This window comes from Microplitis mediator, chromosome 9 (genome assembly GCF_029852145.1).
Source record: "Microplitis mediator isolate UGA2020A chromosome 9, iyMicMedi2.1, whole genome shotgun sequence".
NCBI classification, from domain to species: Eukaryota; Metazoa; Arthropoda; class Insecta; order Hymenoptera; family Braconidae; genus Microplitis; species Microplitis mediator.
This window is the reverse complement of record NC_079977.1, coordinates 15838617-15855426: the sequence shown is the minus strand read 5'-3', so window position 1 is coordinate 15855426 and position 16810 is coordinate 15838617. Positions and strand designations below refer to the sequence as shown.

Here is a 16810-nt window from a genome sequence, read left to right as displayed (position 1 = left end):
GAAGGGTACCGACACTGTCGCACAGATACGGGTACGTCGTCTGTGGTGTGGATAGTATGAGTAATAATGAATGTAGTTGAGAGTGGGTCTCCAGGTAATTGAAAGAGATTAGAATAATCTTTTATCAATTTTATAATTTGATCTTTTACTTCCCCGTTTAGATGATTTATTCGTAGACTCTCGATGATTCTCTCCACTCTGTCTCGTGTGTCTATTGGTACGTCACTCTCAGGATCTGAGCTAAAGAAATCTTCTGAATTTTCCTCGCTTTCATATGGAAATATTTGTTGTGGCGGTACAGTAACTTTCATATCATCTTTATAGGCATTTATTATATATACATAGCATGTTCTGTTATAATTAGTAACTAGATTTTCACCCATAGATATATGTTCATTACCGGTTTGAATGCGCGGTAGGTATCCCGTAATTAGATCTGTTTTCGTTAATTTTACGGGTATGACAGCTTGAGTGCAAGCTTGTATAGTAAACGTAGCTGGCTCATCGTCTCATTGTGGAATATCTCCAGGTATGAATTTTCCTCGTTTTCGAGGCTCGGGCAGTGCAGGCTTCTCAAAAGGTATAGGCGTTATAGGTTTGGACATGGCGACAATTGTATTATAATGAAATGAAATCTGTACTCTTTCGTCTTTGAAAAAGTCTACTCCCAAGATTCCATCGGTTGAAATGGGTAACGGATCTCCAAGCACTTGAAATTTTTGCGATTTTTCAAAGAAGGTAAGTTTAGTAGAACCCACCGTGTCTACTTTATCAAAGGTTATACCGGGTACAGTTAATGATTCATGAGCAGCTATAATGCTGCGTGGTTTCAAGACGGATAATTTTATGACATTAATATCAGCGTCCGTATCGACCAAAAAGCGGGCTTGGCTGTTCTTTTATTCTGGTGCGCGTAAAACAACTACTGGGTCTTGTCCATTTCCTCCTGCCCAGTATACGCTTCTGTTGCGGTCATAAATTTTACCCCTGAGAATTGACGCGATGATAAGGCCTCGCTCGTCAGTGCGTCTGTCCAGCGATTGCCCTGGTAGTTTAAAGGCCCATTTCGGCTAGTAAAAGGGACAGGGGACATTGACCTGTCTCTCCGCGCGTATGAGTACGAGTTATTCTTAAAATACATATCAGGGTGGTAATTACTCTGATATGGCATGGGTTGAGGGTAATATCCCGGCATATACGGGGAATATTGGTAAGGTGGCGCATAAGGCTACGGTGGTAGCGGATATCGTGGATAATATCTCCTCGGAGATCGGTTTCTGTCGTAATTGTTTCTATCATAATTAGATCGGTCATAATTATTTCTGTCACAATTGTTTCTGTTGTCGTAATTATTTCTGTTAAACGAATTTTGTCTTTCTCAAGGTCCAGAATAGTCACTGTTAGAATTGAATTTATTTTTATCATTGTTAATGGGACGCGATACGTCGTCTCTATTTATTTTAAAAGGTATTGTACCTCTTCGTTCCTCGTCTTGAAAACTAACAATGCGAGGTATACGAATAACTGGGGTTGTCCCGTTTTCTTCGGCTTGAGTAAGCCGCAGGTAGTTAGAATTTCGGGCGGTATTGCCTTTTAAATCTTCTTCTATGCGTAAAGCTATCTTATACGCATCTTCCAAATATTGAGGGTTTTGGACGGAAACCCCGTAAACTAAATCGTCCGGTAGCCCGCGTTTAAACGCCTCTAGAGCTTATCCGTTTAATAATTTTTCCATACCAGTAACTTCGGCTGCGATATTAAAATTATCTTTTAAAATTGCTATAGCGTTAGTAACTAGAATTTTGATTCGATTGTAGTAATTAAGGACTAATTAACCCCGGCGTAATTTAACAGCTTGAATATCTGTACAATATTGGGAATAACTTTTCTTACTAGAGCAATATTCTTTCAAAGCGGCTTCTAATTGGTCTAGGTTTTCGAACTTTTTCCCGGCAACGGCGTCTCGAGCTAAATCTTTGTGTCGAAATTACTCCTTTGATAAAAGGTTTTCGAAGGTTTGCAGGTATAATGTCCAAACTGTTTTGGACATCTTCTAAAAATGTATTTAACGACATATTTTTACCGTCATATTGGGAAATCGGTAACAATGCTTGTTGTAGCATCATTGTTTCTCCCATGGTAGTTAGTATGGCGTCAGTCATATTTTGATGTGTAGTGAGATTACGGAGTGCCTCAACAGCCATTTTTAAGGATTGATTATAACGTTTATTAAAAGGGAAATGGAATAAGCTTTATTGTATAGAAATTTTTTCTCGGACAATATTTTTTTTTTTTTTCAATTCAGGTTTGGTATAAACTTGTATTATATCGAATGTATGTATATAATATTTTTTTTTTTTTAAAAGAGAATTATCTTGAATGAAAGGTTTTGATACGATTTATCAAAAGAATTCTAATTTAATTTTTGAGTATAAGACAATGTTGAATTTAACAAAAAAATGATCAGCGAGATCCCACTTCTGACACCAAAGTTGTCACGATTGAAGATCGTGATGGGCGTAGGTACGAATCTCGTATAAACGTATGAAATAAAAGGGTACTTACAATGGTCAAGGACCGATCTACTGCGGATTATCTGTCTGAGCGGCTAAACGGGTAAAAAATACGGGATAAAGGAAGGTGGGCTGCCGAAAAGCCTCGTGAAGCTAGTATCTTATTGTTAAAGTAAAATTATCTCAGAAATAATGGTTTTCAAACGTTTATCTTCACGAGTAATTATTTAGTTATGATCAAATATATTCAAAATACGAGAGGGTTACAAAGAGTAATCAATATAAGATAAAAATAAAAATACCAAACAATGGTTACAATGCATAAAAACTTATCCTAGACAGGTTTAGGTGAAGTATCAGGACTTTCTGTAGTGACACAGGACACTTTTACAAAACGCGTTCTTGCGGCTAATTAATGAGATTCTAATCTATCAATTTATTCAATTTATTATAATTTGGAATTACAGTTTCGAAATCTTTGTATGTAACATTTAAATAATCTTTGCACTTTTTCGCGGTAAAATAAAATATAATTTGGTTTTAAAATCTTCGCGTATTTTCACGGTAAAATATGATTCCTTAAAAATCTTCGCGTTCTCGCGGTAAAATATTCTTTGATCCTTCACGTCTTGTGGTACAATTCAATATCAAAATAAAATGGAATTAAATGGATTAAAATAAGATGAAGATAATCAATGCTGTACCGGCGCTAAACGGTTGATATCAGTTCACGACTTACAATGATCAAGGACCAATCGTACGATCTGGTCTCATGTGATCGGATGCTATACGCAAATATCACGCTGATTATGCTTCTGAAGCTAGTAGAAAATAATATGCCAATTATACGAATGCTTACGACGATCAATGACCAATCCCATGATCTGGGCTCACGTGACCGAATGCTCAATCGAGATATCAATCCTCTAGCCACGAACACCGTCAAAGTTGTCAAAAAAAAAAATGTTTGCTTGTCAGTATTTTTTTCATTGAAATTAATAAAATTTTTTAATGACTACTACTTCCAGTATCATGATTATTAATACAAATAAATTGAGTTCTGTGCTCTGAGACACAAAAATAATTAAATATTTAAATTACAACGATCGAGTGATTTGCGTGATTCTTAAACCTATTGATAAAAAATACTATATATATAGTTTTTAAAATGAATAAATCTTTGCGGACGGCTTATCGATTTGTTACTACGTTAATCAATTTTTTTTTTCGATGATTTATCTCCGTGTGAAGCGTAAAATGGAGAAGAAGACAGTGAGGAGAATGAACATGTAACTCGCCTATATCCCATTTGCACCAGCCAATCTACATTTGAACAAATTCATCCTCGTCACTCTGTCTTCGATAATGTTTTGGAACTCAGCTTCCATTATCTGACCATCAATATAAGTGGTGTGATCTTCCATCGGGTACTCGAATCCTTGATTGCATTCGCACTTGTACCCGCCAGTTTCAAAACCTCTTCCGAATATTGGCACGCACTAAAAAAATATAAAATTATTTAATAATTACAAAATAAAATTATTATTGTTCAAGAAAAAAAAAAAGTTCTCACATAAGATGTTTTTCTGTCTCACTTGTGGGTGCCCTTGAATGCATTGGAAACATAAAAATTAACGTCGCACTGGTTGATGTCCATTTCCATCAAATTCATCGTAACAGCAATGGCACCCCTGTAAAATGTTTTTGGTATTAAATATAATCATCTGAATTATTATTATTTTTTTATTCAAATATATAAAATATATCCCCCGTGGACTTGCTTCTGGTAAACTATCTCACACTCAATTTACTTTCACATCAGCAAATACTACGCGTATTGTATTAATATATGTATATACATGATATTCACACTTCTATATATGAACAAACGTTAATACTCACTTGAATTCCAGCTTGTTCCTCAAGCTGTCCCAACCGAAAAATGAGGATGCATAGGTAATTACCCATTTATTCACCTTACTGTTACAATCAAGGTACGGAGTTATCCAGTGACCATGATTCAGGTTTGCCGCCTTAAACATTCAAGACCAGACGAGACAACCCACTCGTTCCAGAGCATTAGAATATATAACATAAAAAAAAAAAATTTTGAAAGCTATCCCCTTACTCAGTAACCATAATCCCTTCATACGTATTTACTGTTATATTTTGTGATTCGTAACATCCAAGATGATGCTTGGATGAGAAAGGATTTAGATTTTATTGTTTTCTTTTATTTAGAACATTTGTTTCGTTTCCTTTTCTCACCTGTAATATGTCGGGTACTGCTCGTATTTCTTGCTGCGCTCGCCTGTCTCGTTGAAACGGATGTTAAGTTTCGAATAATATTTCTCAAGTTCGTCAAAGTTTGTCACCCATCGCTGCTGCAGGAACTTGAACCACTTTTTGTTGATGTAAATCTCATCTGTAATTAAATTTTCTTGAGTTATTTTTAATTTTAATTTAAATTAGCAACAGGACTAGAATATTTTTCTTTGTTTCTTTTACCGGTTTCGTTTAATCGAGCGAGATCCTCGATGAAATATTTCCTCGTGTTTCAAACCGGCTTGTAGGCGTAGGGCGCGAAGAATGGTCTATTGGTAAATTTATTCCGCTCCCGTATAAGTTTCAGCAGACCAAATTTTCGTGTCTCCAAGAAGTAGAGCCAAAGTCTCGCCCATTATCTGGTCTTCGGTCAGTGCTCGGTCGGGCACTCGCTTTCCAGAGTAAACTTCGTCAGGATTACTCATCTGAAGGAAAGCACTGATGAAGTTTGCCAACCACGTTCCCATTCGTGCTTGATTTTCAAAAATTTACGAGCTACCGTAACCGACATCTCCATGGAGTTGCAACTCTGCATTAGTAAACCTAGAAAAATTAATCAATAAAATAATTGCTTGTTAAAACAAATGATAATAAAAGTAATTAATACATACGAGGCACAATTTTTCCCATTAACGCTTTTCGTACAAGCAATACCATTGTGGACGTTTATTTTTTGAGTTTCAAAGGCGTCAGCGCCACTTAAAAAATTTGAATAATTTGAGTATTCTGGATATAATTCTATATATTTATCTCGTAGATGCTTCGGCGCTTTATTCCACTTGACTGACATTACTTGTCGATCTTCAGAAATAATGTGAATAAATATAAATTTAAATCAACAATAGTTAAATTTGAACTTACATCCAATTTTTACGCAATCAAATCCATTGCAATATTGTTCTTCTGTAGCACCTTCAATAATTTCTCCCAAATGTGGTCTTCGGACTTGTGTAGGCAGTCGATATCCAGGTAGACATCGGCATTGATATGCTCCCCGTCTGCCACCACTCCATCCGTGCAACGCTTCGCACTAAAAATAATTCAATTATTAATATAAAGATATAATTATCCATTACTTAATCAAACTTACTTCAGTTGTCTCTTTTTGACATCTCGCAGTATCGGCGAAAGCTCCGGTTATTGCGCAAACATGAGAAATACCGCGAGACAAAAAATTTCTAAATTTTTTTTTTTTTCGGAAGAGTCCACGGACCGCGGAAAAATTCATTTAAATAACCAATTGCATAGCTCGTTCAGAAAATTTATTCAGCTTTAATTTGTTTTTTTTTTCAACCTCGTAGGACGATATGTCGCAGAGATATCAGCCTTCAAACAGAAAATGATCCTTTGGGCTTTGATCATCGATATTTCAGGTACCAATGATCGCACAGGAAGTTGAATAGTGGCGTTGAAAGCTTGAATAAATTCCTTACAAGACCCTGTCATCATTTTTTAAAAAAACATTTTTTTTTTTTTTTAACCTCCATTAGAAGTAAGTACAAAAAAATGACTTTTTTTTGGTTTTTTAGTAAATCAACCGCTAGTCTGCAAATATCGATAAAAAAAATAAGGTTGCCCGGTACTTTTTTAGCTTAATGCACCCCCAAGACCCCTGTAAATTTTTAAATTGATCTATTAAACCGTTTTTTGGGAATCATCGATCAAAGTTTTGCTAAACAATTGAAGGAGCAAGTTTTGTTCCTTTAATTGTGTAATCATAATCGAAATGAAAAAATTATTGTTTTTGGACTTTTCTCAAATTTTTGCGTTGGCGACTCATCAAATGGAAAGAAATGACAAAAAAATAGCAAATTTTCAAAAAATGTCAAAAAAAAATTTAGAACACAAAAAAAAAGTTTCAAATTTTTTTTTCATCGATTTTGTTTTTGACATTTTTTGAAAATTTTTTTTTTTTTTTGTCATTTCTTTCCATTTGATGGGTCGCCAACGCAAAAATTTGAGAAAAGTCCAAAAACAATAATTTTTTCATTTCGATTATGATTACACAATTAAAGGAACAAAACTTGCTCCTTCAATTGTTTAGCAAAACTTTGATCGATGATTCCCAAAAAATGGTTTAATAGATCAATTTAAAAATTTACAGGGGTCTTGGGGGTACATTATGCTAAAAAAGTACCGGGCAACATTTTTTTTTATCGATATTTGCAGACTAGCGGTTGATTTACTAAAAAACCAAAAAAAGTCATTTTTTTTGTACTTACTTCTAATGGAGGTTAAAAATAAAAAAAAATGTTTTATTCAAAAAATGATGACAGGGTTTTGTAAGGAACTTTTCAAGCTTTTAACGCCACTATTCAACTTCCTGTGCAATCATTGGTACCTGAAATATCGATGATCGAAGCCAAAAGGATCATTTTCTGTTTGAAGGCTGATATCTCTGCGACAAATCGTCCAACGAGGTTGAAAAAAAAAACAAATTGAAGCTGAATAAATTTTCTAAATGAGCTATGTATTTGGTTATTTGAATGAATTTTTCCGCGGTCCGTGGACTCTTCGGAAAAAAAAAAAAATTTAGAAATTTTTTGTCTTGCGGTATTTCTCATGTTTGCGCAATAACCGGACCTTTTAAAAAATTTTGAGAAAAATGCACCAAAACTAGAGATTTCAAGCTGTAAAATGCTTTTTTTCAAATCTCGATAAATCTCGATTTATAAAATTTTTCTGCTCCTCTAATTTTTTGCATTAGTGTATATTATTCATATAGATTTCCTCTTCTCTCTTCTCTGCGGGTTTCTCTTGGTGCCCTTCCCTTGATTTTCTTCTGCTCATATTTTGAAGTTCGGGTTTGTAGTTTGAACTGCCGTGCATATATTCCCGGGATGGTGTAGCTGTTAGTTAGTTCAAAAATTTTGTTCGGACGATGAATTCGAATATGTATTGTGAAGTCTATTCGTCCGAGTCATCTGATGGTGAAGGCTCCGTTGAGTTATCTGATTTGGAGGATAACCTGGGGAACAAAATTAAGGATCTTCGTCGAGAAAAGCGGATCCGTGAGGAAGAAGAGGATCAGGAGAATTTGAAAAGTCGTCGTGTCGTGGAGGATTCTTAAGAAGAATCAGAGTCATCGTCTGATGAGGAGGAATCGTCAGAGGAATCGGAGTCGTCGTCTGATGAGTAAGAATCTGCACTGGGTGAATCTGATAAAGAAGTGTCCGGTTCTGATAAAGAGCGTCAAGAAGCCCTCTTTAGGTCACCAGACATGGGTGTCGATTTGATTTATGACGATCGGCCTGAGGGTGTGGATGAGTTGGCACTATACGACGGGTTCCTGGCCTTTGGGGGCCGTAGGCTGCTGGAGTTGCCTTTCATCCTGATGCGTCATCCTGATTTGGTCTTGGTACCGTTTCTGGATCCAATCCTGGCCATAGTGTGGCCAATTAGTTTGACAGAGGAGCGGTGGTTATATGATCATGCTCCTTGGAGACCGGAGGACTGCTGGAGAATCCACGAAGGATCAATTTTATCAGTAAGTACTGTGTCTTCTTTCTCTCTCTATTTTTTTATCTTGAGTCAGATTTTTAACTTCCCGCTAAGAAAATCGACGATTTTCGAAAAATTGGGAAGTTATTGTCTTCACCCCGATTTGCGAAAATCGAAATTTCATCAGATGTCGACGTTCTGAGGTCCTAGGAAGCTATTCTGACTATTTTTAGAATGATGTCCGAGTGTCTGTATGTATGTATGGGTGTGTGTGTGTGTGTGTGTGTGTGTGAGAGTGCGTGCGCGCGCGCGTGTGTGTGTGTGTGTGTGTGTGTGTGTGTGTGTGTGTGTGTGTGTGTGTGTGTGTGTGTGTGTGTGTGTGTGTGTGTGTGTGTGTGTGTGTGACAGGTCTATAACTTTTTAACTAATGAACCGATTAGGATGGTTAAGGCGGCAATCGAAAGAGCTTGTTGGCCATCAACTTTTCTGAAAATTTCAGATCATTTGATCCAGTAGGCTCGAAAATATTGGCAAATTACGGAAAAAAAATTTTTTTTTTTTTTAGTTTTTTATTGATTTCTCAGAAACGACTCAAACGATCGACTTCAAAATCTAATCAGCTCTAGAACTCAATAAAAAGCGTCGATTGCTGCCTCAACCATTAAAATCAGTTCATTCGTTTGTGAGATATCGTGGGCAAAAGAAATGCCAAAAAACGGTTTTTTGTGAATATCTTTGAAACGACTCAACCAAACAATTTCAAAATTTGATCAGCTCTAGAACTCAATAAAACACGTCGATTGCCGCCTCAACCATTGAAATCGGTCGATTCGTTCGTAAGATATCGTGGTAGAAAGAAATGCTAAAAAACGGTTTTTTCGAAAAGAATGGGTTACAATAGTATTTTCAACCTCAAAGAGCTCAAAAACAGCGGGAAGTCTTGGGGCTGGCCCGCAGGGTCAACCGATAGACAGATTTTTTAAAATTATAAACAGTGAATTATAAATTATATTTAAGAGTAAGCTAGTATTAACGTATAAATATCAAATTTTATTTTTTGCAGATAAAAATAATATAATTAAATCTATCGTGATACGAAGTAAGTTACATCTGATCAAATTTTTTTTTGTTGCGGGTATTCAAAGCCCGATAAATTTTTATCCGTTAGAATTACGTTAAAACTATTTTCAAGCTTTTTTGTAGAGAATTAAATTTTCTATAAGATCATGTGCATCAAAATATAAAAAAAAATTTTTTTTCGTAGTTTCAACTGAAGAAAACCAAAAAAAAAATCTGGGCGTCGGTTGACCCTGCGGGCCAGCCCTTAAACTTCCCGCTGTTTTCGAGCTCAAGGAGCTTGAAAACATCACTGTGAATATATTTTCGAGCTCGTCGTGTTCGAAAATGCTATTACATGTCAGCATTTTTTATGAGCTTTTCAAGCTCTAACAAGTTACGTTTTATGCTAGAGTTTGAAAAGTTAAGAATCGAAAATCATTAATGAAGAAGCAGCTTTTAAATTTTTATTATCGATTATGTTCTCTGAAATAAATGTGTTGAGGCAGAAATCAATGTCAGTGATTCGGACAGATTTGCAATATTGAAGATTCAAATTATTTTTAATCATTTCACATCATAATTTTATAGTATGATACAATATGAAATAATTTCGATTTTTCAAATCATTTCAAATTAAATTTTTTTTTCAAAGAAATTTGGAATTCTTTTAATAATTCAATATATGAACTCAACTGCTCGTGCATCACACGAAAATTTCAAAAATGTCTTCGCCATCTAGCGGGTACTGCGATACTAAATTTAAAAATCACGAATATTTTTAATTCAGTATCGTGGTACCCGCTAGATGGCAAATAAATTTTTGAACTGTTCCTGTGCGGTACGAACAATTAATTTTACATAAACAATTTGCCAACGCTCGTTATCATCCGAAATTCAACCCCCTTTTAACCCTTTTTTGTAACCTATCGATTCCTGAATATATTCCCACATGAATCCTCAGTCAAGAATGGTGCTCCGGCGCTTAAAATTAGCAGCAGGCCGTCGAGCTCTTCGACTTACAAGGACATCAATATGGGAAAACATTTTAATATTCCTTGTCTCTTGTTTATTATTTGTTGGCGCTTTCTGGCTCATATGTAAAATGTTTCCAGATGGTTATTGTAAGCCTTATTTTTGAAGTGTCACATTATGACTAAAGTTGCCTAAATGGCAACGACAAATAAATACAAAAAAAATAAAAATTTTTCAATCATTAAAACAAATATTACAAACGATATTTATATGAAATTCAATGATTATTCCTATTACTTTTATAAATTGACAATGCTTTGTCTTTAATATTTGTCATATGACTCCATGATTGGTACTCCATTCAGGGAAAAAATATTTTTGTAAAATTTTACAAAATTGTTTTTTTTTCTGGGACGGGTCACCCGTCCAATCAATGTTCGTCCTCGATGCTGCGCAACTTTTGTTGTTGATGGATTATAGTCTGCTCCGATCGTCTATTGGCCACTTGGCGATATTGAAAAATTCGTGGCTGTATTTATGATTACACATGAATTCTTATCAGCCATATTTCATAGTATTAATTCATGATAATGTAATAATTCGCACATTATTGCAGTTATAATTATATCTTAAACACGATCAGGTTAAATTGTATATAACTTTCTTTATAATTATATATAAAAAATTGATTTGAATCATTCAACCATCGATTGTTTAATGGACATAAAATTTTTTAATTAATTAAATTTAGTGATTTTTAATGATTTACATTTTCGAATTAATGGCGAAACCTTTGAACTTTTCCTTGAGTAATGACGATTTAACTTTAATATATAGTTGACAAAATAAAAGTTTAATGACAATAAAATAAAAACTGTCATATTATGTAATATATATATTAGGGTGTTTCAAGAAAATCGACTTTTGATATTTCTTCAAATGGCCAGCAAATTCTTTCAAAGAATGCAAAAATAAAGACCTCGTCAAAGTGAGAGTTCTTAATTTGAAGATTTGCAGGTTGCGGATCGTAATTTTCTATTTCCCATTTAAATAACATGGGAAAAAATTTTTTATTTTTTTATTTTTCTGGCTCGGCACTTGCACCTCATATAAATCAGTCCATAGCATATTCTTGTAGAGAATTTAACGCTCTACAAAAAAGGTCTCTTATCATTTTTCGATAAATCCATCGATTTGAAAGTTATTGGAGTTGGAAGTCAAATTTATAATTAATTTCCAGATCTTCTTACTTTTCCAGCAAAACTATCAGACTTATCAAAAAATATTACAAGATCTCTTCTATAGATAATTTTATTCCCTACAAATTATTTTTTATGAAGTTTTTTGAGATTCCGCATCGTTTTCTAGTTATTTTCATATTAATGCCAAGCTCGTAAAAATAATAGTCTTCTAATCTATTCTGAGAACAACATTAAAATGAAAATAACTAGAAAACAATGCGGAATTTCAAAAAACTTTATTGAAAATAATTTGTAGGGAATAAAATTGTCTGTAGAAAAGATCTTGTAATATTTTTTGATGAGTCTGATAGTTTTGCTGAAAAAAAAAAAAGATTTGGAAATTTATTATAAATTTGACTTCCAGCTCCAATAACTTTTGAATGGATGAATTTATCAAAAAATGATTAGAGACCTTTTTTGTAGAGCGTTAAATTATCTACAAGAATATGCTATGTACTGATTTATATAAGGTGCGAGTGCCGAGCTAGAAGAATAAAAAAATAAAAAATTTTGTTTCCCATGTTATTTAAATGGGAAATAGAAAATTACGATCCGCGACCTGCAAATCTTCATATTCAGAACTCTTACTTTGACGAGGTCCTTATTTTGGCATTCTCTGAAAGAATTTGCTGCTCATTTGAAGAAATAACAAAAGTTGATTTTTTTGAAACACCCTAATATATATATATATATGTATATATATAAATATGTAGGGGAAAGGGGAGGCAGGGGTAGGCAAAACGAGGTCCTCCCAAAATTTTATAAAAAAAAAATTTCATTTTTTAAATGTATTTTATCCATTTCAAAATTACTTTTGTAAATATAATTGAGCATTATTTTAAATTTTATTCGTTAAACTTTTTCAAAAATCGAGTGTCGATCGAAAAATGTTAATGACTTTTGTATTATGATAAAAATTAATAAAAACTTTTTTATCTTTTTTTGCATCCAATAATTGTGTAAAATATAATTTTTCTTAATCTTAATAACTTACAAAAAATTTCAATAAAATCAAACTTATTTAATATCCAGAATGTTTTTTAGTCGTAATTATTGTTTCGTAGTTGATAAATATTACATCTCCAATGTTTTTCTACAAAAGTAGTGTTTATTTCAAAATGTTGGTAAAACGAATTGCTACTCCGGGAGATAAAATTACTACTTGACATTGAAGAAATTACTATCTGGATTGTAAAAATTACTTGCCCGAATGCATCTTTTACAAAGCGCGTTAACTAATATTTACTACGTGCAATAGTAAAAAGTATTGATTTATTATTATTTTTATTTCGTCGCTAGTAAATTTCATTTTGAATGTAGTAATTTTTAGAGTCAACCGAAATTATTATTCTAAATAATATGTTGTAATTTTTTACTTCGAGTTTTGTGAAAGTTTTGATTTTTTTTAAACGTTTGGAGATTTCTTTTCAGATTGTGATTTTTTTTTTTAAATTTAGTAACAATTATTTAATTTTTTTCTCCCAGGTCGGTTTGCAGTAATTGACATTACTTATCGATAATTTGTTAAATTTCTATGAATATAACATAATTTTTAGCTTTTTGGACCAATTTTATAATGATTACAAAATATAGACGTTTGCATTCGCAACCAAGCATAAAAAAACAAATAAAAATTTTTCAATCATTGAAATAAATTATAAAAGAGAAATACAATAATATAATTATTTCTACTTTGTAAATATTTCAATCGGTGAATATTTATCAAATAATAAAATATGTTTTAATTGTAAAACTTTTTCAATACATTCATTTAATAAATGAATTCAAAATAATGAAAAAAAAAAATTTAATTTAAGGATTTATAAAATTATTTGAAATACTGTAAACTCGCAAATCATTTCAAATTAAAACAAATTAGAAAATAATGTCACAGTTTCTGATCCTACGGACAAGTTAGAATTATATGAAATAATTTAGTTTTTGTATTTATTTGTCGTTGCCATTTAGGCAACTTTAGTCATAATGTGACACTTCAAAAATAAGGCTTACAATAACCATCTGGAAACATTTTACATATGAGCCAGAAAGCGCCAACAAATAATAAACAAGAGACAAGGAATATTAAAATGTTTTCCCATATTGATGTCCTTGTAAGTCGAAGAGCTCGACGGCCTGCTGCTAATTTTAAGCGCCGGAGCACCATTCTTGACTGAGGATTCATGTGGGAATATATTCAGGAATCGATAGGTTACAAAAAAGGGTTAAAAGGGGGTTGAATTTCGGATGATAACGAGCGTTGGCAAATTGTTTATATAAAATTAATTGTTCGTACCGCACAGGAACAGTTCAAAAATTTATTTGCCATCTAGCGGGTACCACGATACTGAATTAAAAATATTCGTGATTTTTAAATTTAGTATCGCAGTACCCGCTAGATGGCGAAGACATTTCTGAAATTTTCGTGTGATGCACGAGCAGTTGAGTTCATATATTGAATTATTAAAAGAATTCCAAATTTCTTTGAAAAAAAAATTTAATTTGAAATGATTTGAAAAATCGAAATTATTTCATATTGTATCATACTATAAAATTATGATGTGAAATGATTAAAAATAATTTGAATCTTCAATATTGCAAATCTGTCCGAATCACTGACATTGATTTCTGCCTCAACACATTTATTTCAGAGAACATAATCGATAATAAAAATTTAAAAGCCGCTTCTTCATTAATGATTTTCGATTCTTAACTTTTCAAACTCTAGCATAAAACGTAACTTGTTAGAGCTTGAAAAGCTCATAAAAAATGATGACGTGTAATAGCATTTTCGAGCACGAAGAGCTCGAAAATATATTCACAGTGATGTTTTCAAGCTCCTTGAGCTCGAAAACAGCGGGAAGTTTAGGGGCTGGCCCGCAGGGTCAACCGACGCCCAGATTTTTTTTTTATTTGTTGTCTTCTTGTTGCGCTTTTTTTGTGGGTGGAAAGGATGTCTCCATTAATATTTTTCGATTGGGTGGTCCAACTGGAGGGCCCAAGGGCCTTGATGTTCCTGCTGGCTAACTTCAAGTTCCGACAGAATTATTCTATGTTTCGATGACCGTGCGGTTGTAATTCACACTTGACTTGTACTTTGGTATGTATTTTTATGTCTATTTTTATTATGTGTAAATTTGAGTAAATCAAATTTTAATAAAGAAACGTTATCGCTTCTAGTTATTTGTCGTTATATGTGTATTTGTGTATTTTGTGTATACATATTTTGAGTATTATGTTCCTTTTTCTTACTCTTTCCTTCTCTCTCTTTTCCTTCCTTTATGTTACCGTCCTACTGAATTCACTGGTTATCAGTTTGTTTGATCGGTTTGGTCTTTTGTCGTATTCTCAGCAGTTATGTTGTTGTCGACCTCTTCTCTGGTTGTGGTTGCCTGGTCTTTGAGTTTCAAGTCTGGGCCTGAGAAATGTATTTGGCCATCGAAGTTTTTCCTGCTGGCAATTGGGGTATCGTAGATTACCTCTCCCGGTTGTTGATACGGGCGGTAAGTATTTACATATGTTGGGTCTTTTGTCTGATTAATGCCATGAGGCAGAAGGGTATCATTCACGTTCTGCATCTCTACGTCGTCTCAATCGGTTGTATCCTTCGTCATTGAGTGTTGATGGAGCAAGAGATTTGTTATTGAGTCCCATAATGATCCTATCTACCATACGATCCATCCGGAAACAGCGTGTAGGGCGTAGCCGTAAATGAGGACATCTATGTCAAATTTAATGACTCGGAGGGTTCAATAGGCGCCAAAACCGGTGACACCCAAGGTTCCTATTGCGTAGAAGAATCCGTATTTCTTTTGCCAAGCTTCTTCCAGCTTTTTCTGGATCGCTTCTTCGTCAATTAGTGTGTTGATCTTTGTGTCGGATACATATTGTCCTGTTGCACCTCGTGCAAGAGAATTTAACACAGCTGGCGGTTCGAGAGGGAATAACATGTGTCTTCTGAGATTACTCGAATCCTTTTCTGAGTATATTCCTCCCTCGGCTAATCCTTTAGGTACTACGTATGAACAGGTGAGGTTGGTCCTTGCAACAAGCACTGTGGATTGATTTGACCGGTTAAGGTTTAGATCTAATTCGTACCATCTATCGTCTCGTCGATACATGGGAGAAAGTAATGGGTTGCAATCGATTTCTGTACTGACCTTAGTAATTATATGGGTTCGAGGTAACATAAAAAATGATTGGTTTCCTCGAACGATTGGTAATTCTTGGTAGCAAGTGGGAGTGCCACGGCGGCGTACTTCGACTGCGATGCATTCTGCTATCCGTATGACTTCCCCTACGACGTGTGCCATATATCCAGGTTCTTTCATGAATTGATAAGCAAATTTTGCAGGCACTCCTGAAGCTAATGCTAGAGCGTTATGTAATACCTTCTCCTCGAGTTCCTACTGTTGCCTTATAACATCACGATACAGGGTATAACGGTCGCTACTATTTTCCACAACCCACGGCGGAGTGTAGTGTGTGCAAAATAGCCGTTATGGCCCACCGATGGTGAAAAACTGAAAATAAAATAATAAAACGAAACAAATATCCGTTGGAGATGCCAACAATCCCCACTGGACACACAGCTCTTCTCAGGCTGGGTTAGAAAACCGAATTGGGCGCCAGTTCGTGTACCCCCACGAACAAAAAAATTTACTCAATAATACAATAAAGAAATGAAAATGAAAATGAAATAATAAAATCAGAGAGCAGTTTCAGATGTAGGAAAAGGATAGCAAGAAAGAGATAGTATATAAATAACTATAGGAAAACACCGGGATGATGACCAATTAATACTCAATTATATTTAACAATAATTTGGAAATTACAATTCTTGTAATTAATTACTACTCGCGACAATAGATAACGGATAATGACAGTATTAATAATAAATGAAATATCGTGTATAGCGGTCCACAAATCCCAATAAAATAATAAGTATAACGCTTTAAATAGTTGCCGCAAATAAGTAACCAGGGCTTACAAATAACAATTAGTTATTTGTTATTAAATAATAAAATTATATATGCAATTGCTTATCGCCAAGATAAATAATACTCAATAATAATTTTATAAATGCAAAAATTTACCGCCAATTAAATAATAAATAATTGATTAATGTAACGTGGACCTAAGTCCACTTCTGCCAACCGGAAGCCGAGGCCTCGCCCTTTTGGGCATACTCGCGTTGCGTAATCCCATCTCTTCTACCCAGACGACACTCTCAATCGAAACCAAGAGTGGACATTTACTGGG

General features: G+C 34.1%; 1 pseudogene; it reads right to left on the bottom strand.

Annotated features, from left to right (window-relative positions):
* Positions 1-3586: 3586 nt before the first annotated feature.
* Positions 3587-15202, bottom strand: LOC130674201 (uncharacterized; annotated as a pseudogene).
* Between the last annotated feature and the right edge of the window lie 1608 nt (positions 15203-16810).